This window comes from Engraulis encrasicolus, chromosome 3 (assembly GCF_034702125.1).
Source record: "Engraulis encrasicolus isolate BLACKSEA-1 chromosome 3, IST_EnEncr_1.0, whole genome shotgun sequence".
NCBI lineage: Eukaryota > Metazoa > Chordata > Actinopteri > Clupeiformes > Engraulidae > Engraulis > Engraulis encrasicolus.
The window spans coordinates 16,549,301-16,577,215 of record NC_085859.1 but is presented as its reverse complement, the minus strand read 5'-3'; the positions used below and the strand labels follow the sequence as shown (position 1 = coordinate 16,577,215).

At 46.0% G+C, this 27,915-nt stretch overlaps 1 protein-coding gene across 9 annotated transcripts in view; it reads left to right on the top strand.

Annotated features, from left to right (window-relative positions):
- sorbs3 (sorbin and SH3 domain containing 3) overlaps positions 1 to 27,915 on the top strand; it is a 112,463-nt gene that overhangs the window by 23,266 nt on the left and 61,282 nt on the right. For 2 of the 9 annotated variants that reach the window (XM_063194875.1, XM_063194867.1), the window contains exon 1: positions 2,531 to 2,805. The exons of 2 other annotated variants lie outside the window; for them this stretch is intronic. The gene's annotated coding sequence lies outside the window, so the exon portion shown is untranslated. Of the gene's footprint in view, positions 1 to 2,528; positions 2,806 to 14,112; positions 14,455 to 27,915 lie in introns of those variants that run through there. 5 more of the 9 variants (XM_063194870.1, XM_063194874.1, XM_063194872.1 and 2 more) reach the window with 5 other exon arrangements.

Below are 27,915 nucleotides of genomic sequence, written 5' to 3'. Positions count from 1 at the left end.
GAGAGAGAGAGAGAGAGAGAGAGAGAAAGAGAAAGAAAAAGAAAAAGAGAGGGAATGTGTGTGTGACAGTGAGAGGGAGGGAGAGGGCGAGAGAGAGAGAGAGCAATGGCTCCTCTTGTTGTCCAAGGCACAAAGGCACAAAGGGTCATACCCAAAGTGCCAGCCCAGAGAGAATGTCACCCAGCCAGCAAGCCGGCCAGCCCATTTTCCTCTCTGACACGGGCAGCAAGGGAGGGATATGGCCTAGTTCTGTGTGGGCCGGGGCCAACCTGAGGGCTTTATTTATTTATTTATTTTTTATTTTATTTATTTTATTTATTTAACCCTTGATTATCCAAGAAAAGTATTACAAAGATGCTACAGGTTGGGGTGTGATAATGTCCTGAAAATGTATTTGATTTGAATTACTGTGTGAAATGTAAATATGTGACAAAAAACATTTGAATATTATGTGAGTATCATTTTAAGTAGACATGACATGATGACAGTGTTTTGTATTGAGTTGTGATTGGGTGGGCCTTATACACTTTTCACATAGTGGCTGGCTCTGCATGAAAGTGTTAGAGATTGGCACTGGTATTCTAAAGATTGGGAATGGCTGGTGCAGTTTGTTTGCTTCTTTGCCTGCCTGCTTGCTTCTCTGCCTGTCTGCCAACCTGTTTGCTTCTTTGCCTGCCTGCTTGCTTCTCTGCCTGTCTGCCAACCTGCTTCCCTGGCTGCCTGTCTGTCTGCCTGTTAGCCTGCCTGCCCGTCTGCCTACCTATCTGCTTGTCTGCCTGCCTGCCTGTCTGCCTGCCTGCCTGTCTGCCTGCCAACCTGCCTGCCCAACTCTCTGCCTGCCTGTCTCTCTGCTTGCCTCTCTGTCTGCCTGACTCGCTGCCTGCCTGTCTGTCTGCCTGACTCGCTGCCTGCCTGTCTGTCTGTCTGTCTGTTTTTGTGTCTGTCTGTCTGCCTGCCTACCTGTCTGTCTGCTTATCTGCTTGCATGCCTGTCTGCCTGCTCGCCTGCCTGCCTGTCTGCTTGCTTGTCTGCCTGCCTTTCTGTCTGTCTGCCTGCCTGTATGCCTGTGTGTCTGTCTGCCTGCCTACCTATCTGTCTGCTTATCTGCCTGCATGCCTTCCTGCCTGGCAGTCTGTCTGTCTGTCTGTCTGTCTACCTGCCTACCTACCTAACTGCCTGTCTGCCTGCCTGCCTGTGTGCTTACCTGTCTGCCTGCCTGCCTGCCTGTCTGCTGGTCTGTCTGCTTCCCTGCCTGTCTGCTCGTCTGCCTCTCAGATTGTCTGCCTGCCTGTCTGCTTTCTTGTCAGTCTGCTTACTTGTCTGCCTGCCCGCTTGTCTGTCTGCTTGTCTGCCTACCTGCGTGCCTGCCTGTCTGCTTGCTTGTCTGCCTGCCTGCTTGTCTGCCTGCCTGTCTGTCTGCCTGTCTGCCTACCTGCCTGCCTCTCTGCTTGCCTCTCTGTCTGTCTGACTGACTGGCCGCCTGCCTGCCTGCCTGCCTGCCTGCCTGTCTGCCTGTCTTCCTGCATGCCTTCCTGCCTGTCAGTCTGTCTGTCTACCTGCCTGCTTGCTTCTCTGCCTATCTGTCTGCCTGTCTGCCTGCCTGCATATCTGTCTGCCTGCATGTCTGTCTGCCTGTCTGCCTGTCTGCCTGCCTGCCTGCCTGTCTGCTTGTCTGCCTGCATGTCTGTCTGCCTGCCTGTGTATGTGTCTGCCAGCTTGTTGCTAGTGATGAAACACAAGAGGGCGTTTCCAGGCTCTCTCGCTGCCTGCGAGGGAATCTATTATTTCCAGCTGCAGTCGGGATGGAAACTATTACAGAGTTCGGTGACAAGAGCTCCGCTTGGAGAGAGAGCGAGAGAGAGAGAGAGAGAGAGAGAGAGAGAGAGAGAGAGAGAGAGAGAGAGAGAGAGAGAGAGAGAGAGAGAGAGAGAGAGAGAGAGAGAGAGAGTGTAGTGCTGTAGGTGTTTCGAGACGAAACCAACAGGCTAAGATATTAGGGTTTGCGTAGACGCGCAAACATGTGCACACACACACATTCACACTCACACACGCACACACACACACACACACACACACACACACACACACACACACACACACACACACACACACACACACACACACACACACACACACACACACACACACACACACACACACACACCACAGACGTGAACTCACACATGTAGGCTGAGTCACTCTTTGTAGTTTATCATCGCCTCCCCTGTCCCACGACAGAGGAAGAGGGATCTCCCCCCCCTCTCTCTGTCCTCCCTCTCTCGTGCTCTTTTCTCTCTCTCTCTCTCTCTCTCTCTCTCTCTCTCTCTCTCTCTCTCTCTCTCTCTCTCTCTCTCCCTCTCTCTCTCTTCCTAACTTGCTCAGCGTCTGCCTGTCTCCTGAGCTCCCTAGCCCTCCTTCTCTGCACTGTCTTTCTTCCTCTGCTGTCCCTCTCTCTTGCTCTAGCCGTCTCTCCCACTCTCTCCCTCTCTGGCAGCCTCTCTCTTTCTCTCCTCCCTCTCTCTCTCTCTCTCTCTCTCTCTCTCTCTTTCTCTCTCTCTCTCTCACGTCTCTCTCCTAAGCTCCCTGGCCCTGCTCCTCTGTGCTCTCTCTCTTCCTCTGTCCTACTCCCTTTCTCTCTGGCAGCCTCTCTCTTTCTCTCCTCCCTCTCTCGCACTCTCTCTCCCTCCCTCCCCCCCCACCTCTCTCTCCCTCTCTCTTGCTCTCTCTCTCCCTCCCTCCCTCTCTCGCTCTCTCTCCGTCTCTCGGTCTCCTCAGTCCACAGCTGTGCCTCTCCAGAGTAAGTCCGTAAGTACTCATTCTGTTTCGTAGCTTTTTACTACTGGATTTGACAGAACAATGTTGACTGTGTGACTTCTTGGTGATTTTCCCCATTCATTCTTGGCTTGTTTCTGTCATCTTTCTTGTACGTGCGCTGTAGGAGATTTTGTTTTTGTGTGTTTTAGATTGGACCTCCGACTCCTCTCAGGAGGAGAGTGCCGGTACAGCTGTGTGTGTGTGTGTGTGTGTGTGTGTGTGTGTGTGTGTGTGTGTGCGTGCGTGCGTGCGTGCGTGCGTGCGTGCGTGCGTGCGTGCGTGCGTGCGTGCGTGCGTGCGTGCGTGCGTGCGTGCGTGCGTGCGTGCGTGCGTGTGTGTGTGTGTAGATCGTTTGAACAGAGTCGAGTTTAAGGGGGTGTGTTGGTTCAGCACAGTTCCGCTGTCATTCCCCAAAGCCCTGAACAGAATTCAAGAAGCGAGTTCTGTAACTTTGTGGGCAGACTGAGGTGTGCAAAGTAATAGTAGAGGTACCGTGCTGTCAATGAAGCAACATTACATGATATTCCATAGTTATAACATCAGTTATTCCACTGTACCTAAGTACACTTTAACAGTACTTTTATTTTATACAACTCTGTGGGACATGCTGAGTTGCTTTTTGGTTCTGGTTGGTTTTGGTCTTTTGAAATATGAAGTTGAAGTATGGGTTTTTTTATTGTGCATATTTTTAGCTATGTATGTTGCTTATTTGAAACCAAAAAACTTCATTTAAGATGTATAATAGTATCAGAGCAGAGGGAATGGTGTATATTCATGCATGCGGCACAAGTGTCAGATTGCTACTGTTGTGTTTGTCTGGATGGTTTGCTGTTGTACAGTACTGTAGGTAAGACCCACATGCCATTGCTGTTGACAGACTGGCAGTCTGCTGATACTATCAACTGTGTAGGGGAATTGCCAACCAACTAACTTTTCCAGTTAAGCTTTAATTTTAATTTATAAGTCAATTGTTCTTCAGGAAGAAAGACAGTGAAGTGTAAGTGTCATTTTTAAAGTTATTGCGGTGGTCATATTTGCCCATGTCCATATTTATTGGCACTTTTTCATGTGTAGGTAAATGTTTTTCATGAATGGTAAATATTAGGCTACATGTCAGCTGTCTGTGTATTCTGACATGCCCATTTCCGACACGTATTTGGCTTTCTTATCTGAGCAAGCATGGCCATACTGTATTTGCTTTGACGTGTGACACTGTCAGGACCAAACCCCTTTCCTCCTCAGCGTAGCCTCTTAGTACCACTCTTGGCTGAAAAGACTTGGCTGCATCAATAACAATATAACTATGACATTACTACAAATAACAGATTAAGACTGGGCCATTACAAAAATGTTGGTGACAATAAGGTTGTAACAGAAGCGTCTGCACAATAGGGCTGGGCGATATGGAAAAAAAACCTATATCACGATATGGATTACTTTATATCACGATAACGATATATATCACGATGTAGCACAATTACATAAGTTTTCAGTTATTCTCTTAATTTGCTCTTTATTTTTTCATGTCGCAAAACAACCTTTCTTTAAAATTTATCTTTTTATTCTTATTTTTACAGTTACATGAACTGATAGTGTGTATTGTGACATGAAATGTAATTAAATGATATTCAATTGTATAAAATTTATGAAATTACTATCACGATATAAACGATATAGGAGAAAGGTCACGATATGCACTTTTATATCACGATAACGATATATATCGTCATATTGCCCAGGCCTACTGCACAAAGGGGCTAATTACTGAGTCTTACCATGGAATTGGCAACAGGCAGGTGAATGTGTGTGTGACATTGATGAGGGGCTGAGGTAGCAGGCTACACATGAAGGCTCTGTGGTAGAATCCGCATCCGTATAATTTGGTGGTCCGAAATATCGGGTGAAAGGTTAGCTGCTCCATGAGTGTTGGTAGAAATGGAGAACTGATGAGAGGATGAAAGAGGACAGAGAAGAGAGAGAAAGAGACATGGAATGATGAGAGAATGAAAAAGGACAGAGAAGAGAGAGAAAGAGACATGGAATGATGAGAGGATGGGTGAATGGAGGACAAAAAAGAGCGCTAGAAGAGAGCTGAGAGGAAGATAGAAGAATGTGTTGAGTCTATTCCAGTCCTCTGGAGACTGACGGTGATGATAATGGTCTCACAGCAGGGGGGCAGGGGAACAAGAGCTGATGAACACGGGGCCTGCACTCTACACATGAAAGGGGCTTCATTGTCATTTCAGTTTTTTAAAAAACTGTTTACTAATTAAGATTTTTGTCAGTGAGCAAGCAATCAAAGATAAATGAAAACATGTCTGAAAGGACACTTGCTACATACAGGTAATCTACATGAAACAGGACACGACAAAAACAACAGAAACTGGATATTTTTTTGAAAAGATAAAAAAAAAAAACACTATTTGAGGCACTCCTTACTAAAGTTAAGAAGGCATTATTTAATACTGGCTACATGCCTACGCGTTTCGACCTATTGTCTTCATCAGGGCATGATGAAGACGATGGGTCGAAACGCGTAGGCATGCAGCCAGTATTTAATAAAGCCTTTTGGTAACACTTTCTATGAAGCCCATATCTATAGAGTTATGAGTGTATTCATAACAAATTATAGTGTGCATTATAATTACTTACAACGTATTATGACTACACCCACTATGTTTCATGATGCTTTATATTAACAGTTACGAGTAACCATGAATCTAGTTTATAATACTTTATAAATCCAAGGGTGTTATGAGAGCTCATGACTGGTTATAAACTACAGGCTACCTAATGGGGCTTATAGTACATTATGAGTACTTATACCCCTCTATGCACAGACCTGGATGATAAACTGTCATAAGGACTCATAAGATGCTATAATGTTCCATGTGAGATCATAAGTCGTCAAGTAAAGTTAAATTCATATGGATGCATTACATTTTATACTGCACTGTATAATGCACATCTACAATGCATCATAATGTGCTGTAAGCCACATCAGGCAGTCTGTAGTTTATGTCCAGTCATGAGCACTCATAACACCCTTGGATTTATAAAGCATTATAAGCTAGATTCATGGTTATTCATAACTGTTAACATAAAGCATCATGAAATATCATGGATGTGGTCGTAATGCATTGTAAGTAATTATAATGCGCATTATAATTTGTTATAAATGCGCTTATAATGCGCTATAGATATGGGCTTTAAGTAAAGTGTTACCAGGCTTTTTAACTTTAGTAAGGATTGCCTCAAATAGTGTTTTTTTTTTATCTTTTCATGGAAGTTTGGACGCCCAAATTCTTTTGGATGAGCACCCTTTTTACTAACTGGATACAGGACCCAGTGAAGCATTCCCTTTTCTCTTTATTGCTGGATATTTTTTTATTTTATTTTAAATGTTGGAAATGTTTGCTGCCCATTCACACATTTTATCTTTTATGATTACATTTTTAAGATTTTATGAATATTTACTAAGTAAGTAACTAATATTTGTCTGAGAGTATACTGTAGTTTTGCAACCAGGTGGCGGGTCATTTAAAATGTCATACATGGATGGTGGTGCTGGTAAATATACATGAAAAATATAACACTGTGAATGGACAACATCAATTCTGGAATTAAACTGTTTAAATATTACATGATTGCTCTATGAAGACAGACAACTATGTCTTGAACCGCCATTACATAATGTGAACAGTTCTTGATTTTAGGGATGATTCTTCAGAGCTCAGCTCATAATTCATAATTACGAGATAATTATTCATAATTATGATATCGCCAGAGTTTGTTGCATGTTCGTTGGTGGTGCGTGTGTGTTTCTGTCCACCAGAGGGCAGAGGTGCGCTCTCTGAGTGCTTGTCTGGTTGGCCATGTAATGGCCACGTGGTGTCAAACAAGGCCGACAGGCGGACAACAGATGCGTCCCTCTATGCCAGTTCCAACCTTTTTTCCCCCCAAAACGCCCCGCTGGCCTCCTCCTAACCTGTCAACGCCCACCACCCTCTGAGGATGTGCTTTTTGTTTATTGGTCATAGCCTATTGCCCATGGAAACTCCAAATAATGTGGCAGGCAGTGAAATGACGAGACAAAGCTTTATATTTTGCAGTTTAGACTATAATAAGGTCATCATGCTTGGATTTGGAAAAGAAGCATCTAATTTCAAATTTCACATAGATCAAGTGGCTACATTACAAATTACCAGATATTATTAGTACTAGGTTATTTATCAACCTTTAAGCTATCACGCCATTTCAGCGTCATGTGCATGTGGGTAAGAAACTAAACATCGCCAAATAGCCTAATAAATAAATAAAACCGTTTGGGTGAATCATGCGCTATGGGTTCACCCTTTGTATGCATTGTGCGCTTAATTTTCAATGTCAGCTTTTTACCGTCAAGGCACAAAGCAGTGAGCTTCAGTGGCAGAGTTTACCAAATTCATACGACTGCAAACCAATTACGAAGCAAAAGACGCGTTCTGTCCCGTGCTCTCTCTGAGCGCAAAGGAAAGCACCTGTGTGGTCCACGCGCCCGCCAGCAGAAAACGACTCTCCCTTGCAATATGCCCGAGAACATCAGTAACACAGCGTATGTGAAATGCAAATGGCCAATCTGTCTACTAGTTCGAGAACACTGACTACTCACTGAAACGTAGTGGCAGAATGTTTGCAAACTCACGTTTAGAGGAAGAGCTGTAGCGCTGCTGGTCGCCTGTCAACTTATTACGGTTCCATGTCGTGGAGCGTTATGCAATGCAAACGCCCCTCTATCCGAGCACAAACATCTGTGTGAAATACTGCCTGCCGACTTCTAAATCGTTCATTTCCATTCTGATGAACCAAAATAGCTGCACAACGCGACACTATCAGCCGAAGTGTAGGCCTATCACAAGACCGTGAACATTAAGTGACACTCACAGTGGTGTTGGTATGCTGTGGAGAAGGAACGAAGTTGCCTACCACTGTCCAAACGCAAAACAATGCCGAAAATTGAATGCACCCCTCAGTTGTTGTCTCACAATGCAATCAGCTTAGCCTTGCCGGTTTGGTAACATATCGTATACGTTTTGACACGCATTCGCTCCAGGCCAAAATGCCTCTCTGCCTCCGCCTTGTGGACACAGGAAGGAACAATTGAAGGAATGCGTTTCAGACAGCGTTTCAGACAAGACAGCGTTTCAGACAAGGAATGCGTTTCAGACGGACGGACGGACGGACAGCGGACGGACAGACCCTCTTATAGAGATGCTGGGACGCATCTAAAAAAATACCTGTTGCTCAGGTGTTCTTTGAAGTAGGGGTGTTTTACAGGGGGGTAAAGTGTGACTGAGTCACCAGGGCCCCATGTATATAGGGGGCCCACACAATGTCTGATTTATGTTGACACATGGATGGGGTGGTCCATCGAAGCTGATTGTACATAGGGCCCACAATTTGCTGCTACGCCTCTGGGGTGCATTTCTCGAAAACGTAGGTAGCAGTTAGCAACTACGGTAGTTCCAATGGGAAATTGCATTGCAACCAACAAAGTAGCTAATGTAGTCAGCAACTACGGTTTTGAGAAGTGCATCCATGCTTTGAAGCATCAAAATGTTCCCTTTTTGGGAGTGCTCTGATGAGCTACTTAGTACTGGCCCCATCATTTGTAAGGGTGTGTGCATACAGTATGTGCATGGTCACACACACACACACACACACACACACACACACACACACACACACACACACACACACACACACACACACACACACACACACACACACACACACACACACACACAAGCACAGACACGCACCTAAAGCGCACACACACACACACACACACACACACACACACACACACACACACACACACACACACACACACACACACACACACACACACACACACACACACACACACACACACACACACACACACACACAGAATATGCACTAATAAAAACATAGGCCTATCTTAATCTCGTGTGTGTATATGTGTGCAGCACTCAGGCAATAAAAAGCACACACACACATACACACACCCACACACAATTTACTGCACACAATTAACCACATATATGCTGCTGACTGCAAAGCTGGCGCCAGTTAGTATGTGCAAAAGAGAACAGTGAAATGGTAGTAGTCTTTTTACAGGATACTGCATTGGGAGAACACACGCACGCACGCACACACACGCACGCGCACACACACGCGCACACACACACACACACGCACACACACACACACACACACACACACACACACACACACACACACGTACACACATTCGTACACACACACACACACACACACACACACACACACACACACACACACACAAACACACAAACACACACACACACACACACACACACACACACACAAAAACACACACACATACACACACACACACACACACACACACACACACACACACACACACACACACACACACACACACACACACACACTTCTGTGCCCTTTAAGCAGTGGTAGCCTGGGTGGGTGACGTCAGGAGTAAGACTACACCATATTAACCACTGTTACACGGTGTCCAGCCAAACCAGTGAATTATTCACAATGAGCTGTCGGGTACTGTTTACGAGGTGAACTGCTGTCTGTTTGTCAGAGCAGGCTAGGCAGCTCTGCCTGCTGCCACAGCCTGCTACATGCACACACACGCACGCACAAGTGCACGCACGCACACACACTCACGCACACGCACGCACACGCACGTACACGCACGCATGCACGCACACTCATACATGGTTTACTCATACATGGTTCACTCTGCAGCAACAGCCTACACACACACACACACACACACACACACACACACACACACACACACACACACACACACACACACACACACACACACACACACACACACACACACACACACACACACACACACACACACACACACACTCATACATGGTTCACTCTGCAGCAACAGCCTACACACACATACTGTATACATACAGTACAGTACATACACACTTACACTCATGCATGGGTTATACATGCAGATGCAGCCGTTTTTGCTACGCTTGCAGATTATTTCTTTTTTTGGCTATGACTTTGCACAAACAGTCTTTCGAGACGACGTACGTGCTGTATGTGTATGCACCTTTTTCGAGGGACTTGTGTTACTGCATAAACATGACTATGGTATGCTGTTTATGGAAGCGGGACTCGAAACCAGACTGTCAGCATGTAAAAGGGTCTGGGTTTCAGTGGCAGGGCCTTTTAAAGCATTGCGAAATTCCCTCGGACAGAACTGGAAGACCAGGTTTTGCTGTTGTTGTTTTTCCTCCATCCTGAATAGCGATCTGGACACGCTGTATGCTGGCATTGTTGAGTGAGCTTCACTGAGCTTCAGGCCTGAGGAAGATCCCTCTGTTGGATCGAAACGTTGCCATATGTTTAAATGAAATAAAGTATTTTGGAGTTAATACACAGTGTGCAGACCGCTTCATCACACTATAAACATGGTGAACCCATGTATATGCAGCGTCAATGGGTTAACTCAACTCAAATGCAACACTCCCTCGAAGGAGTTCCTTCTACTCTGTAAGTGTTGAATTTACAACTGCTGAATCCACTGTGTGTGTTGCATGCTGGACTGATGAGCGGGCCTAGAGTAATCCCGGTGTGTTGACAGACCTGAAGAGCTGACTGTTGCTGGCTCGTGGAGCTGCTAAACCATGTTTGGTTTGGGTCACGACGAGCAGTGAGGGGAACCAAGTGGAGAGACATATACACAAACACACAGTCAGACAGACACACACACACAGTTAGACACACACACACACACACAGTCAGACAGAGACACAAGCACAAACACACAGTAAGACAGACACAAAGTCAGAGAGACACATACACAAACACACAGTCAGACACACAGAGACAGACAGACAGACAGACAGACAGACAGACAGACAGACAGACAGACAGACAGACAGACAGACAGACAGAGACAGAGACAGCAATAGGATGAAGGATTTCTCACAGACCTCCCCCTCCTCCTCATGTTGTACTTCCCTTCCTTTGGGGCTAGTACGTACTATCCTTGGCTCCTCCAAACTTTTACTCCTCACACGGGAATCTTATACTTAAATTTATGTTTAGGTTAACTTACTCCAGAAATGGAATTTTCAGTGTCAATGTCTTTGACAAAGCCTGTACAAAGTAACACATGGTACTTGACTCCCCCTGTGTCCTGGGGGTTCTGGAATGAACAACTGTGTACATTTTCGTCTTTAAACTGGTGTACAGTATGTGTGTCTGGTGTGCGCATATGTCGTACAGTAAACCCTGTTTGTGTATGCCTCTTATAGCAGGATGTTTAGTCTGGTTTCATTTGTTTAAGTTGTGTTTGTAATAACCGTAAAAGAATCAGAATGGCAAGTAGATGTCTTGTAATGTTGTATGGGTATCCTGAGACATTCTGTTATTTGAAATGACAGACTGTATAACCATTTATAAATTATTATTAGTGAACGTTATAAATAATGCTTGTTAATGCAACATTAGTACTATTTATACATTCTCAATAATCGAGAATGCACTGTGTCACTAGAAGTTGGCTTAGAATTGTGAGAAAATGTTATATACCGTATGTGTATATAATTTGAGAATACAATCGTTGGCATGAATGAATAGTTATTAACTCTTATATTGCACTGATGCATTACAAGCCATTGTGAATAGGTTTTCAAATTGAAGCTTCAAATGAGGTGTCACCCAAATAGAGGTTTGTTCCTGTACCACTGTTCTGAGATTCAATATTTGCTAAGTGTTTATGATAGGGTGTGTTGTGTTTGGCATTATAACGGTATTCTGTATATAGTGCCAATGTGATTGTTTTTCCTTAATAGCTAAGTGTTAATTCACTCCCACATTTATAAATGTCTTTGGGAGGTTCATACCATCTGAAGGCAGGGTGGGGGTGCGCTGCCGAAATTAGCTAAGTGAAAACTAGATATTGTATTCAACGGTATGTTGTGTGGCTGCTCCCACATCCTGTTATGAAGTAAGAAAGTGTTTGTGTACAGGTGTGTGTGTGTGTGTGTGTGTGTGTGTGTGTGTGTGTGTGTGTGTGTGTGTGTGTGTGTGTGTGTGTGTGTGTGTGTGTGTGTGTGTGTGTGTGTGTGTGTGTGTGTGTGTGTGTGTGTGTGTGTGCATGCGACTGTGGGTGGGTGGGTGCATGCCACCGTGCATGTGCGCGTGTCTGTGTGTGCGTGCGTGCGTGCGTGCATGCGTAGGTGCGTGCGTGCATGCGTGTGTGTGATTACATGTATGCGTGTGTGCTTACGTGTCGGTGTTTACCTATGAGGGGGGCATTTTGGTACAGCCCTGGCAGAGCCTTGGCCTTATCCCTGTTTGTTTAGCACTCCAAGCTGTTATAATTAGAGGTGGGAATGGGAAGTTTGTGTTTTCTTTGTCACCCTTGTGTGACAGGCTTGCTTCTGGTTAATGTCTGCCTTGCCTGGGAAAGAAAGAGCCATGTGACGGGTTTAATGAGTATATGAGTACAATGTACACAGGTCGGTATGAAGTAGACAGACAGGCAGACAGACAGACAGGCAGGCATACATACATACATACATACAGACAGACAGACAGACAGACAGACAGACAGACAGACAGACCCTTACGGACCATATTAAAGTGGATCATGGTTTTACTATGAAAATGGACCATGGTTTTACTATGAGAACTGAACCATGGTTTTTAGTCACAGGTTTTTGAGCACGGTAAACCCATGGTTGAACTATGATTCAACCATGGTTTGACTATGATTTGCCCATGGTTTAACTATGGATGTAACCATGGTTTAACTATAGATTTAACATCATTTAACTATGTAAAACTTAACCATGGTTTCACTATGACAACTAACCATGGTTAATAGTTATTCATTACATTACAGTGAGCTGACGCTTTTTAAAAAAAAAATCTGAAGCGACTTACAGGCTATTGGCTACAGTCCCTTGATCAATGTTAGGTGCCTTGCTCAAGGGCACTTCAGCCATGGATGGTGGTCTACGGAATGGTGAGGGCAGGATTCGTAAGGAGACAGACAGACAGACAGACAGACAGACAGAGACACAAAGACAGGGGGAGATAGCAAAATACAGACAAGCAGGTCACAAATTCAACTGGGGTCAGATCAGGAAAGAAAGAAAAGGGGCTTTTGAAAAGTCCCAGCATACTGTAGTAACTTACTACTATCCATTGCCCTTATTTGTGAAGTCAGAAGTATGAACTATCCAGGGCTCTAAATGCACGTTATCACCAGCCAAAATGTCTAGTAGATAATGTTAAGCTTACCAACTAGCCAAAGACCGACTCACTAATAGGTCAAAGTGGCTAGTGGTCTATTCTACCAGCCAAATCGAAATTTCATCAGGATTTGGCCGGTTGACTGGTGCTAACCCCTTTAGACATAGCCTTATACATTAGCTATTACCAGAATGGCAATGCTCAAATCGTAGTGCATTACTAAAGGCCCTGTGTCATGTCATAGCTGTGTTATACTATGGTAGTTAAACTTTTCAGTGACTATAGACGGTTTCATGGAACGTTTGCTTGTTGTTTGGTGACATGATCTGGCCCGAAGTAAACTTCCTGTCTGCTAATGTTTGGTAGGCTGTAGTCGGCACTGCCAATATAATTACAAACGGTTTTAATATTGGTGAAAAAAAAATACTTAAAAAAAAAAATGTTCTGCGGTAGGGTGCAACTTCACTTCTGGTGGAACGGCATGCAGTATGGGGCTACTTTAGAGCCCTGGAACTATGACCTTATCTGCACCAGTGGCCCTTCCCTATTGAGAAAGGACCCTTAGCACTACACTGCACACCACCAGGGCCGGATTAAGATGGCCTGGGGCCCCTAGGCTACAGTGTTGCTGAGGGCCCCCTCAGAAGGCACATTTTGACAGTGCCATAGTTTGGGAATTGTAAGTATAACATGTCAACCAACTGTACTGAACATAACAGATACATTTTTCAATATTGTATCTTATCCCAATTCTGTAATTTTTCACTTTTGGCCAATCAGGGCCTGGGCTGTAGACATATCTATCCAGCCTGTGCCTTTATCCGTCCCTTCCCTGCACACAGTCAAGAGGCACCACTGCTCTGCTCTGCTCGCCTGTTACCCGGCCACTACTCAGAGGTTACCACGGCAACTGCTGTCAACCAGTAAGTCTCACTCAGGCGGAGCAAGTGTTTAAAGCGGGAGCTGAGCGCTGCAGCTGAGTGGAGATAGTGTGAGGACGAGGAGGAGGGGAGGGGGGAGGGGGCGGGGGGGTGACAGACAGAAAGGGAAGGCGAAAGCTCAGAAGAGGACAGAGCACAGGACAGGGCAGGGCAGGCGGCAGGAGACCTCCTCAGTTTGTCATCCACTTCACCCCAAGTCAAGCCCAGTTAAGCTTTCCATGTAGGTTTATGTATACTGTATATCGTGTTGTATATGTTTTGCTTGCGTGTATGTGCAGGACTTTGTGTTTAGGCTAGCACTTGTTGTGTTCGCTGGATTGTGGATATTTTGCATTTTTTCCCACGGATACTTATCTTAGTCTATTTTTTTTTTATACGAAACTTTCAAAAGCACAAACTCAAACACGCTCCTTGTCATTTGGTGAGTAGCAACATTTCTTCGATCCAATACCTGTGCATTATCTCTGCTGTCTGCTGAGGGGAAGCCTCTCCTCCATCAGTAAAACTATATAGCTCTGAAGTAAAACTGTCTGAAGGTTTCTAATACAAGAGGAACCTTGTCTCCCCTGTCCAAAGACATCTGCAGTCTTGGACTTGGCTAAGTTAGTGGTGTTCTAGTTCTAGAATGCCTCAAGAGAGCTCAATTGGCTAAGACTGAAGGAATGTTTCCCTGCAGTATTCTCACTGTGTGTGTGTGTGTGTGTGTGTGTGTGTGTGTGTGTGTGTGTGTGTGTGTGTGTGTGTGTGTGTGTGTGTGTGTGTGTGTGTGTGTGTGTGTGTGTGTGTGTGTGTGTGTGTGTGTGTGTGTGTGTGTGTGTGTGTGTGTTTGTGTGTGAGTGTGTGTGTCTGCGGGTGTGTGTCTGTGCACGTGTGTGCATGCATGCCTTAATGTGTGTGGGGGTGTGTGTGCGTGAGACAGTGAGCGAGAGAAACGGAGAGAATGCTAGAAAGAAGGAGACAGTGAGAGAACGGTAGAGAGAGAGCGAGAGAGATAGAAAGAGAGATAGAGAGAGAGAGAGAGAGAGAGAGACTGATAAAGTGTCTCTTGGCAATGCTGTATAAGCTGCTCATTCAGAAGCAACACAACACCTGAGACGTCTATTAGGGCACCAGATTTAGTCTGAGCTGCTAGTCATTTCTGAGAGCCCGCCCGCCCGCAGGACTTTTTATGTTGTCCCCAGTGCTTTGGCGTTTTATATTACCATCAGGCCCTGGCAGTTGGATCATGCTGGCCAGTAGTGTATCTCCCATCTATACAACTGGCTACGTTTACATGAGACATTTTATTCCGATTACCTCCACCTAATTCAGAATAAAGCTTTATTCCGATTTGAAAACGTCATGTAAACACCTCTTATTTCAGAATTAAAGGAAAGATCGAAGTAAACTTGACGGAACTACAGTATTTAATTCGGAATTATTCATTCGGAATAAAAGCATCATGTAAACGGAGTGATTATTATCAAGGGGCGAGCATCCAGAAAGTAAACAAAACCCTGCCCCTGATTTGTTCCAGCTCATTGAATAGATCAGCTGATCCTAATTGCCATAGGTTATCTCTCCAGCCAGGTAGATGAGGTAATTAGTACAACGTTGTGATTTTTTTCAAAAGGAAACCACACACTTGTTCGACTTTATGCTATTTTATTCAGAGTGAGGTGCGCTTTGAATAAAAGAGCATAAAGTCAAACAAGTGTGCAATATTTTGTTTTCCTTTTGAAGTATTGAACACTCCTGCGTTTACCAGCACCTAGAAGCTGTGCATGGAACTTTGAACTTTTGTTGTGATTTTTTCACCGCACACCTCGGTTGGCAGGTGCGAGCTTACCCATAGATTCAGAATCAGAATTCAAAAACTATAAAACTCCTGCTTTAGCAAATGTTGCTAATTAGTGAAATCACCTGTGTTAGCAGCACAGGCAGAAGGAATATCTTGCAGGACTTTTACTTTTTTGATCCAGTTTGACTGCCTTGGGGTGCATTTCTCCAAACCATAGTTGCTAACTATGTTAGCTACATTGTTGTTTGAAATGCAATTTCCCATTGACAACTACCCAAGTTGTTAACTGGCTAACAACTATGCTTTCAAGAAACGCACCCCTGCCCTGACTGGGCTGAGGTCATGAGGGAGGGCTGCCTGGGAGACGGAAGTCTGCAGTGCCTTCTCCAGTATCAGTGGACAGTGTTGCCAGATTGGGCGGGTGCCTGCGCGGTTTGAAAAAACAACAGGTTGTTCTCATCAGCAATCGTCCGACGTATCGTTCATCAGGGCCAGACTAAATTACTCCGGTCTCACATTTAGGCTGCTTTATCAGGCTAGGGCAAGGCTGCACCTTTGAAATGATCGGCACATAAGCAACAACTCTCTTATGTTGACAGGGTGACCACTGCATTGTGGATTGCTGGTTCTGCTGAATCACACAGTACCTGATTTACATTGCGAGCCATTTGATGTCAACGTGTTATTAGACATTTGATATCAACATGTTTTTGTGATGGCGCTGCTAGTTGCGAGTCCTGTTTCGCAACCAGTGTTGTATTTCAATTTCCTATGTTGGACGAAATAAGCTTTACAACGCACTCAACTCAGCATTAGTAATTAATAAGAGCAACTGGGTGCTCATTCCGTAAGAAATATTCAAGATAAAGTAGGAGTACAGCACTCCAAGTTGCTTGTATACTTTATTGCCCGTGCTCTCCTGTCTTCTCCATTCTGAATATGTTGGAGGAAGCAAACTCTTCCTCTATAGGAAGCCCCCCTCCTCGTGGCCCCCCGGCCCCTGGGCACCTTAATTCCATAGCCATGTTCACATGACGCTTAATCCCCTGCTCTTCCTGACGTTCCCGACGTTCCCGCGCCCCGTCTTCCGTGAAGTGAGGGGAATACGAACGGACACCCCATGTCAGGCTCATTTCCCCCTCCTGCACTGACAAATGGTTCCCGGTGATGGGGCCCCTGGTTCTTTAGCCCCCTGCAACCCCGGCCCCCTGGCCCCTGTCCCCAGTCAGGGGTGGACAAACTGGATTGAGAAGGTAAAAGTCCTGTCAGATTAGCTAATGAGCACAATTTAGTGATGTTTGTTCCCGCTCACCTCAGTTGGCAGGTGCGAGATAACCCATAGTTGCTAATCCGGAAAAAAAAAAACATGTAGAACTCCCGCTTTCGCAAACTGAATTGAGAAGGCAAAAGTCCTGTCAGATGTTCCTTCTGGCTTCCTTCTGCTAAAACTTAGGTGATTTCGCTAATTAGCTCATCAACCAGGCTTAGGGGGTGTGTGGTAATTAGCATCAGCTAGTCCAGTGGTTCTCAACCTTTTTTTGCACAGACGCCCCTTGGACATCATCACAAGCCTTGCAACGCCCACTTGACCTCATCATAAACCTGACAACGTCCCCTTAGTATTACAAAATGAAACGGATTAATGGCCCCCAATCAGTGGTGTAGTCTAAGTAGAACGCGGGTATAAGGAGTATACCCACTTCTAAATTTCAGGGATTTCAGTATACCCACTTAAAATGGATTGATCCATTGTTTTGAATGGCACAAATATATACAGTATACCCACTTCAAAAAAATCTCAAATATACAGTATACCACCATAAAAAAAAATTGACTACACCACTGCCCCCAATGGCAACTAAGCACCGCCCCCTCTTAGCTGTACTCCTTCTCAATGCCCCCCTTGAGCACCCCAATGCCCCCTGGGGGGCTGTGCCGCCCCCGTTGAGAAACACTGTGCTAGTCCATTGAATTGGCTGGAGCAAATACAGTACATACGGTACATGACAGGGGATTTACTTTCCGTTGTCCGCCTCCCCCCTGGCCCCTGCCCCTTAGCCCCAGGAGTGGCTCCTTGGCCTGGCTTCCCCTTCCCTCCTTCACCTCCCTCTCCTCCCTCACCTCCCTCTCTCCCTACCTCCCTCCCTCACCTCCCTCTCTCCCTCACCTCCCTCCCTCACCTCCCTCTCTCCCTACACCTCCCTCCCCTCCCTCTCTCCCTCACCTCCCTCTCTCCCTCACCTCCCTCCTTCCCTCCCTCACCTCCCTCCCCCCCCTTCCCACCTCCCTCTCTCCCTACCTCCCTCCCTCCCTCACCTCTCTCCCTACCTCCCTCTCTCCCCACCTACCTCGCTCCTGCACCTTCCTTGTTGTGCGTGTAAAGAGACAGACTTGGCCTGATCCCAGCAGCTTTGGCTGATCCGTCTGGGAGCCCTACCTGACTGAAACTGCCACATGTGCAATGCACACACACATACACATACACACACACACACATGCATGTATATACGCATACACGCACGTATGCACACACACACATACACACACACACACACGTATATACGCATACACGCACGTATGTACACACACACACACACACACACACACACACACACACACACATGCATGTATATACGCATACACGCATGTATGCACGCACACACGCACACACACACACACACACACACACACACACACACACACACACACACACACACACGCACGTATGCATGCACACACACTCAAGTGTGTAGACAAATGCAGACACACACACACACACACACACACACACACACACACACACACACACACACACACACACACACACACACACACACACACATAGAGACATGCGGATGTATGTACATGCATGTGAGCAAAAAGGATATGGGGAGCATGTGTTTGCATATGCAAAAGCAAGCGGTTGCGTAACACCAGCACATGTGTTGTGTGAGCAGGTGACTGTGGCCACTTGAGGACCTTCTTTGATGTGACCAGGAAGTGTGCGGATGCAAAGTTGTTGGCACAGATGAGATGACCGTGCTCAGTCAGCTCTGCAGGGTGAATGATTACAACCCCTCAGACAAGGCACCCTTCACTGTCCACCCTTGTGCAGTGTCACCAGAGATTCTTTACGTATAGAGATATGCCAATGTAATAGGTTGCTATGGGCACCTAACACGACCAGGTTCCGGTCTGCCTAAAGGGGCGTGTCATAATACTCCTAGCATTGAATAGAACAGTCCTTAGGTCTGCCAAGGTGTGCCTAAAGGGGGATCCCCCCCCCTCCTCCTTGCAATAATAGAACCCGGAAACAATGGGCCAATGGAACCTCTCTCTCTGTCTCTACTACCTCTGGTGTCACACTTGTTAAACCCAGTGTCATCCAAAACTAATGCAGCACCTGTATACCATGATGTTTTAACTGTACATACAAGAGTGTGAGTTTCCCACTTCTGGGCAAGGGGACATGCTTGCTACAGGACATGTGTGCTGTATGCGTTGTCATATGAATTTATGTCAATTTTGTGTGCGATAGAGCTCCGGTCATAGTGTACGCAGACACGTGCATGCTGTGCAATATTGACAGAATTGCGAGGGGCGATCATCCGACCCTCCATGTTGAGGTCGTGTTAGAGTCAAACTGATGTGTAAAATGTTAATGAGAGCCCCATTGAATATCTGCCCCCTACCTGATACCTCCAGTATCATGCGTTGTGCTCTGATTGTTCTGAAGCAATTATGTGCACTCGGTCGCACACGGTTGCGTGTGTAATTTAAGACTTACAGCTGGCATGACCCTGGCCTTGCCCTGTGATTATCTATTGTATCTCTATCTTACCCGCCACTTTTACCCATTTATCCTTATATATATATTAGGGGTGGGCATAGATTAATTTTTTTAATCTAGATTAATCTCACTGTAATTTTAAAATTAATCTAGATTAGTGAGCATGTACGCATACCATCTTACTGCTTAGGCTGCCTCCCTCACCCCCTCCCTCCCCCTTCAGACCTGGTACTTGATCACAGTATGAATGGAAGGTTTAGATAAACACACCTCTACAGTCCTCCTCACGTCTGTCTGTCTCGCCCGGTATGCGAGGACTGGACTGCCATCTCCCCTGCCTGCCTGCCAGCGTTGCCAGATTGGGCTTTTCCCGTCCAATTGGACTGCTTAGGAGGGCCCTCTGCGGGTAAAAATGGGCACAAAGGGCATTGGGGCAGGTCTTTTTCACACATTTTTAGAAATCAATAAAATGTAGTTCGAATTGGGCGGGATTTAGTGCTTCCAGCAGGCAGGTTTTGAGCACATTTTGGGCTGGAAATGGTCAGTCTCATCTGGCAACCCTGCCTGCTGCATCTCCCCTTGGCTGGATCTTCAGGCTAGCAGGGGCTGCTGCCGAAGCTGAAGCACCATACAAGGCAGCGAAGCGCCAGAGCGCCTGTGATAAGTTTTTGTGTATCCCTGCTAATAACAGGATATCATAAGCAAAGCACCGTTTGCAGACCCATGTATGGACAGCGCTCTTGTTTTCTTTTTTTCTTCTTCTTCTTCTTCTTCTTCTTCTTCTTCTTCTTCTTCTTCTTCTTCTTCTTCTTCTTCTTCTTCTTCTTCTTCTTCTTCTTCTTCTTGCGAGCCAAGTTCGTTCCTTCCTGCTAGGAATGATTCTGAGGAAGTTAACCTTTCAGCTAGTGGAGGTCAGACAGGGACTGAGGGTGATAATAATTTTTGTCGGCGGGTCTCCCCCAGGGTAGTGACTCTGAGTAAGAGAGTAAGTGAGTGAGTGAGTGGTTAGTGGAATCGTTTTGTTAATTTGTATTATTTCTTTTTCCCCAGCCTGAAGGGTCAAACTGTCTTTTTGGTGCTTGTGCGTTCACTATTATTCTTTCATTAAGAGATTCTTTAGCCCAATGCTCCGCTCTCTGCTACTCTCTCTCTCTCTCTCTCTCTCTCTCTCTCTCTCTCTCTCTCTCTCTCTCTCTCTCTCTCTCTCTATCTCTCTCTCTCTCTTTCTCTCCACCCCCCCCCTCTCTCTCTCTCTCCCTCTGCTCTTTCTCTCTCTCCATTCTCTCGTTTCTGCTCGTTCTCTTTGCATACAGTAGATTGTTTTTCCTTTCGCCGCAGGGGCCGAGTGGGCAACTGCTTGAATTCCTTTGGTGCGAGCTGAGGAGCGCAATGCAGATTTGACGAGGCAGAACAGCGATGGGATTGTGTGTGTGGATCATGGTGTGATGGATGTTTGGTACCGTCTCTCTTTACTGTACACAGTCAAAAAAATATGCTGTGTTAATACAACAAAGAGTCGACTGAACTTCTTCCAGATTGTATTTGGTCTCAGAGTACTCTCTAAGTGTTGAATTAACACTGCATTGTTTTACTGTGCAGAAGACTGTTTGTTCAGGAGCCATGTCATTATTCTTCCTACTCTCCTCAATTGTTCTGTTGAATATAATCCCGAACCCACGAGGGAATTCAAATATGTAATGGGGGAAAAAATTACGGGGGGAGAGAGCGCATGTTGTCCTTGCTCATACTTTCATCCAGGATAAAAACATCGGCAGCAACAACTACTAGCCTCCCAAAAACACATTCTGTTTTCGTTGTGGGGAGCAGTGTTTAAAAACCGTGTTTATGCTCATGGGTTATCTTGTTTTAAAAAAGAAATCCTGGCCGTATAACTGACCTCTCAGCTGCAATCACACAAACAGCCGACAGCATCAGACGTGGGATAGTATAGCTCCGCTCAGGGCTGCTGACAACTTTGGCTCAGCTCAGGACAAAGTAAACTGAAAGACCCCCCATAACAAGACATACAATGCTATGTGGACCCAAATCTGCCCAGCCAACTGGCCCTCTTACCCTGCCATTGGCTTCCCATTGGCCTCAATGTATTCTGACCCCCGGTGCCCAGGACAACTGGCCCCTTTGCCTCCCCTCCAATTGGCTTTCCAGGCTGCGCTGCAGAACTACATGCAGTTTATTTATGTATTAACCTTTATTTTACCTGACAAATAGACCCATTGAGTTTAAAAATCTCTTTTACAAGGATGTCCTGACCTTGTGGCCTTGAAGAGAGCAGCTAGCAGCGTTAGCAATCATTAACCCGCCCTTTCTCTCAGCTCCACTCATGTAGACGTAGGGGTTAACACCAACAGAGGTCAGAGAAACTCATCTTGTCCGGCAAGACAATGAAGTGTGGCTTTGAGGGATTGTCACCCTGGGTTGAGGTTGATGGATACGATGCCATGCTGTTTATGGATGACTTTTCTTTTTCTTTTATTTTTTACTGACGTGCTAGTTTTTGTGTGAACTGTGTGGCTATCTGGGGTCAGCTGTAGGTTTATATGAGTGGTACCAATGGCTGTTATTGTTGACGGCATATCCAGAGGTGACCCCTGCGACCTTTTGTCATCTTTGTCACTGGGAAGGCAGGAGATGGGAAGTCCCATGGCTTTGTTTTTTTTCCTTCAACATCTTTTCTTCTTGGATTCTTTTACTTCCAATGGAGGCCTGGCAGGGGTGCATATGGGTAAGCTGTGAGGGCGTCAGACTTGTAGCCCAAAGGTTGCCGGTTTGACTCCCGACCCGCCAGGTTGGTCGGGGGGGAGTAATTAGCCAGTGCTCTCCCCCATCCTCCTCCATGAGTGAGGTACCCTGAACATGGTACCGTCCTACCGCACTGCTCCCTTGGGGCACCATTGGGGATGTCTCCTTGCAAGGGTGAGGCATAAATGCAATTTTGTTGAGTGCAGTGTGCAGTGTGCACTTTTCCCCCGATGGGCTTTCATTTCACTGTCATATAAAGTAGTTCCACAAAGCAGTCCCAAAGTTTTGTCCTAAGAACTCTCACCCCACTCACAGTACTGTATGCCGATGCAAAAATTAAAGCTGTGTAAAACATTTCCCATCATCAGTCAGACAGACCATCATCAATGCAAGCTTTGGTTTTTTTTGGACCACATGTCCTAGGATGACCGAGACTTTTGTCAGGGGAGGACAGAGGGTCAGAGTATCATGCCTTCATCCTCCCACCCCCTGGGACTGATGGAGAGAAGCACTGACTGTACTCATGACTGATGCGGGGGAATTTTGACAAGCATCAAAACATTGAATGTCTTCCAACTACTGTACTTTGCCTTCATGCTGTGGAGCATCTACTGGGTGCACACAGACATTCAAAACAACAAACATCAAAACACTGAGGTGAAAAGAGTTTAGTTGTTTGCAACTGGGCTTTTTTTTGTAGCTTTCGAAAAAGTCCAGTTGCCTTCAAATAAATCCTTTTCAAACAAGATGACCTGGATGAATGAGAGACTGGTTGCATGTATGCAGATATTTTTTATCCAGATATTTTTGTCATCCGATCCGTTTAGGTGTAAACTCAAAGTGGATGAAAGTAAAAGCTACATTGTGACAGGTGCGTTTAATTGGATATCATGAGTTTTGAAATGCACATTCTAAAACTCTGTTTACGTGTAAACGAGAGTCAAAATATTCACAATATTAAAAAATATCCACTGAGAATCTCTCACAGACTTCCAAACATTGAGCATCTTTCGACTCTTCTTTGTGCAATGGAGCCTCTAATGATATGCGCACTGACTGACATTCACACAAACTTTCAATCATGCACACGAATATTCAAAATTCACTTGGACACAAAGGAAGCAATGTTATGTTGGCTGCTGAGCGTGACGACGTTTCCATGACTCGTTTGAGTTGTGTATCATACGGCATGACATGTTTGACCACCGGTGGAATTACAATGGTTACATATTTGGGGAACCTCAATGATTTGATATATTGAGGCCCTGAATGGGCCTTGCATTCCTTACTTGGTGGGTTCTCCAGCCTAGGCCTAGCCGGCTCCATTCATAGAAAAAAAGCCTTTGTGTGTGTGTGTGTGTGTGTGTGTGTGTGTGTGTGTGTGTGTGTGTGTGTGTGTGTGTGTGTGTGTGTGTGTGTGTGTGTGTGTGTGTGTGTGTGTGTGTGTGTGTGTGTGTGTGTGTGTGTGTGTGTGTGTGTGTGTGTGTGTGTGAGGGAGGAGTAGCCTTTGCTTATTATTCTTTGAGGACTGGGTAATGTCCTGCATAATTCAGAGTGCATTATGCTGTCTCACCAGCGAGCCGAGTGCACTGGAGTAGAGTATGCCGCAGTGGTGTGACCATGTGGTGCGTGCCCTGGGATTTGTCATCATCGCGATGGGACAAACAGAGAGACTGTTTTGTCTGGTGGGTATCCATGGAGCCTGTGGAGTACAAGCATGTGGGCAGGGCCGGATTAACACACAGGCTGGATATGGCTGCAGCCTAAGGGCCCCCACCCGCCAGGGGGCCCCTGATTGGTCAAAAGTGGGGAAAAAAATGGCAGAACTGTGACAAGATGCAATACTGAAAATTTAATCTGACATGTTGAGTACAGTTGGTAGACATGTTATCCTTAATACCTAGCTTGTAATTACATCACTGTAAATTTGTTGTGAAATTTGTCTTGGGATGGGGGGGCACAGCAACCTGTGTCCTAGGGGGCCCAGGCCATCTCAATCCGCCATGTTTGGCCATGTAATGCAATGAGGACCTGGCTCTGGGCGCCTCTTCTTCCTGGGCCCGGGACAGCTGACCCATTTGTCTTCCCCTGTCAGCTTCCCTTAATAGACCTATAGGCACACTGTACTGTACTGTTAGCCAGGCCATGCCCTCCTAATGACGCAACAGCTTCAGCGTTGCTACTAGTCAGGTCAGGAGTCAATGCAAGTACTTTCTGAGTTCCCGCAAATATGGGAACTCCTCACACTTTGTTGGGAAGCAAACAATCATTAGCAAACCATGGGAGGCCATTTGAGAAATGCTGTTTGGGAAATGATAATTGTTATGCTCTTGGTCAGACCAAGTCTCGAAGAGATTTGAAATTCGATGATAATTAGGCTACTGCACTGTAGGTGTGGTTCATCTGAATTACTCCATATCCTGTTGGGTTATCTACAGTAGGGCTTGACCTTGTTCTGTGAGACAGACATAAGCCCCATGCCAAATCCTGACAATCCTTCAATTGCCTTGAACTGTGCATTCACATGAATCTGAAATGGAGTTTGCCTAGGTATTAATTATCCTACTTTGATTAACTCTGTTGGATAACCAAATCACATACTGTAAATCAGCAGATTCTAGCTCATTTCTTTATGACCACAACAAGGTCCACAATAACCATCTGATTTGTTGGGTGCTATATTTTTTGTTGTTATGGCCTCTCCCAAGACAAGCCACAAGGCATTGCGCAAAAGTAATGATGTACTTTATGCAGAGAGCATATTTTGGAATGCTGCTATTACGCAATATGCAGTAACACAGAAAGGTCCAACGCTGCAACACAAAGACATGGGATCATTGTGGGCCTCTAACGTCAGGCTGCAACCGTACACCCACATGACTAAATAGTAGAGATGCACAGGATCCAAGATCCGGTTCCGGATCCGGCAGGACAATAGGGTTTTTCACAGGATCCGGATCCGGTTCCAGGATCCAGGATCCGGTAGCCGAGGCTTTTCAGTCAAAATAGTTTGAGCCAACGTGATAAAAAGGGCCCACGTGTGTGAGTAAGCTATGTGTTTCAATCCTTTCATAGGGTCCGGTATCCGGTTCCGGATCCGGCAGGATCTTAAGCAGTGGATCCAGTATCCGGCAGGATCCTAAAAATCAGGATCCGGTGCATCTCTACTAAATAGCCCTGTGTCATGCTGCTGTGTGACACTGACGTACATACGTAGGAATTCATGAATAAGCTTGAATGTCCATGTGGGCATGAAACCCGTCCCATATGAAACTCTCTGGGGCCCATTAAAGCTGCAATTGTCTTGTGATGGTGGTATGGGGTGTTGGTAGTGGGTGGAGGGATGGAGGAGAGGATGCATAGAGTTACGTAGTGGAGGGAAGGAGGGAGGGAGGGAGAGAGGGAGAGAAAGAGGGAGGAAGTGAGAGGAATGGTGTGCGAGCAAGAGGCCTTGTGAGTCGGGCTGGACTGAGAGAAAAAAATTATGCCGGGCATTTACAGCTAAGACCGATCTGCCAGTCACTGAGACAGACAATGAAGTCATGTGACAACCTTTCTAGTCTTCTATTGCGAGCTATTTGGACCACAACGGCCAAAATTAATATTTAAATTTGACTCAGAGAGGTCTGCTGAGGCACGAAGGGCTGATACCACTACATTGAGGGCAGGACCAGGCCAAAATCATCAACAGTCCACCGGGCAAATGCCCTGTATGCCTTCTGTTCTGGCCAATCCAGCAATGCATGTGAGAGTGATTTGCACCGAGCAAGACTCCTCCGCAGGCACTCAATTAAAGTGTCTCATTGTCTCCCCGCATCCGGTTACCTCCAAACAACAGATCGCATCACCGCAGGCGTCCACCGCACTAACCACTACAGCGGGCTCAGTGCTTTGACTAAATGAACAAAAACATTAGCAGCTGACTTGGGCTCATTAGTATACACAACACAGTCACACGTGTGTTAATTCATCACACAAGAGGGTCAACTGACATGGTCGAAAATCTCAGCTGTATTTTGATGCCAGGTGCTGGTGAATGGAAGCCTAGCAATCCACAGTTGCCGAGCAACGCATTGTGCTTCTTCATGCTACTTCATAGAGCCTCAAGTTTTGCACGGAGAGTGTTAGTACTACTACTCTAGCCTGGTTATCATTGACGTTCAAATCTCTTCGAGACCTCTTCGAGGTCTGACCAAGAGCATAACAACTAACATTGTTACGAACGGCATGGTTGACCCTCCTTCCCTTGGTTTGCTTTTGGTTGTTTGCTTCCCGACAAAGTGGGAGGAGTTCCCGTATTTGCGGGAACTCAGAAAGTACTTGCATTGCTCTTGACCGACTGGTAGCAACGCTGAAGGTGTTGCGTCACCAGCAGGGCACGGCCTGGCTAGTACTACTCCCTATGTGTTAAATTAACTAAGCAAAATGAACTGTGTACGTTAATGGGGCCAAACTGGGATGTGTTTGGATTGTCATCATGACGAGAAGGTGCTGTAGTCGATCACCACCAGGACTGCTGAGCACACACAAAAAAATCCTCATGTGAACGGACAAGCGAGAGTGTCAAGTTGCCAATAAAGCTCGGCAGCGTTTGACACACTCACAGAGGAGAGCAGATCGCGCTCTCGTCTCGCAGCTCGGTGAAAGCCGTCTGATTTCCTTGCCAAGTTTACAGAGGCAGAGACATACTGTGTATCCCCGTTCCTCACAAGTCCAGGAGAAATCCAGCTCCCACCACCTTCTCCTGAACTCCCATCTCCATGTTTGGTCAAGTAAGTAAATACCTGGCTGGAAACCCTGGAGTTTTGGAAGATGTTCTCCTCCTATGCAACAAGGAATACATCACCGCGGGAGCGCCGCGACTCAATTGGCTAAGGCCCCATAACCATATATCCGGGGAGACGACGAGTTCGAGTCTGGCTTGAGGTCATTTTCCGAGCCCCCCTCCCCCCGATCTCTCTCTCCCACTCGTTTCCTGTCACGCTCTCTACCGTCCTTTCCAAAATAAAGTCACAGCAAGTCCAAAAAGATTTTTGAAAAGCAAGCAATACACCACTGTTATAGCTTGTAACCCAACAGAAAACAAAGCAGGAAAATAATAGTCCAATTGGAAACTCTGAGGCCGGTCTTCAAACATCCTCCAAATCTTCAAACACCCTCGGCGTTCTCCCCCAGGGTGTTTTATCAGTGGCAAAGGGAAGTGTTGCTTTGCTTCAGCGCTTGTAAGGAGATAAGAATGTGTAGGGTGTGCAAAGTAAACACCAAGCCATTTCTGCTCTGCATGTGCGTGTTTGTGTGAATTTTTGTGGCAGATATGAGTGGGCCGAATTGGCCTTATTAGGTTGGCTCTCTCCTCCTCTCCACTCCTCCCTTCTGTAGCTCTCTCCCCAGCTTTGGCAAGAGCATGGAGGGCTTTTGGTGAGAGAGAGAGAGAGAGAGAGAGAGAGAGAGAGAGGGAGAGAGAGAGAGAGAGAGAGAGAGAGAGAGAGAGAGAGAGAGAGGGAGAGAGAGAGAGAGAGAGAGAGAGGCCGGACTTGGCTTTTTGCTTTTCC